The sequence below is a fragment of the Eleginops maclovinus genome, chromosome 8 (assembly GCF_036324505.1).
Source record: "Eleginops maclovinus isolate JMC-PN-2008 ecotype Puerto Natales chromosome 8, JC_Emac_rtc_rv5, whole genome shotgun sequence".
NCBI classification, from domain to species: Eukaryota; Metazoa; Chordata; class Actinopteri; order Perciformes; family Eleginopidae; genus Eleginops; species Eleginops maclovinus.
Window position 1 is genome coordinate 9870956 of NC_086356.1, and position 425 is coordinate 9871380.

Here is a 425-nt window from a genome sequence, read left to right on the forward strand (position 1 = left end):
AAAACCGTTCTTCATGTTTGAATAGACCTTGTCTAATGTGTTTTCCCCCATGGTAACACAGTAGACTCTTTGTTGGTGGTCTGAAGACATGGTGGGGGATGATACAGTATCTGTGCCCTGGGGCCCACTGCCTCATAATTTGTTCCTGGATATCAGTAATGTGATAATGCGTGTGTAATTTTCTATATGATACATATTTGCAGGCTATATATGCACTACACTATATGGATAGCTGTGTATCTTGCATGTATCAGGCTGTTAGCTTGAAAAAGTTAGTTGGTGAAATTTGAGCAGGCTGTCTCCGTGGTAACAAGTGGTGCATTTGGCACTGCAGGAAGTCAAACTCAGTTACATAATGAGTCTGGATTACTGTAAATTAAACGGTGGTATTTTATTAGACTGCTTTATTTATATGCAACTTATGA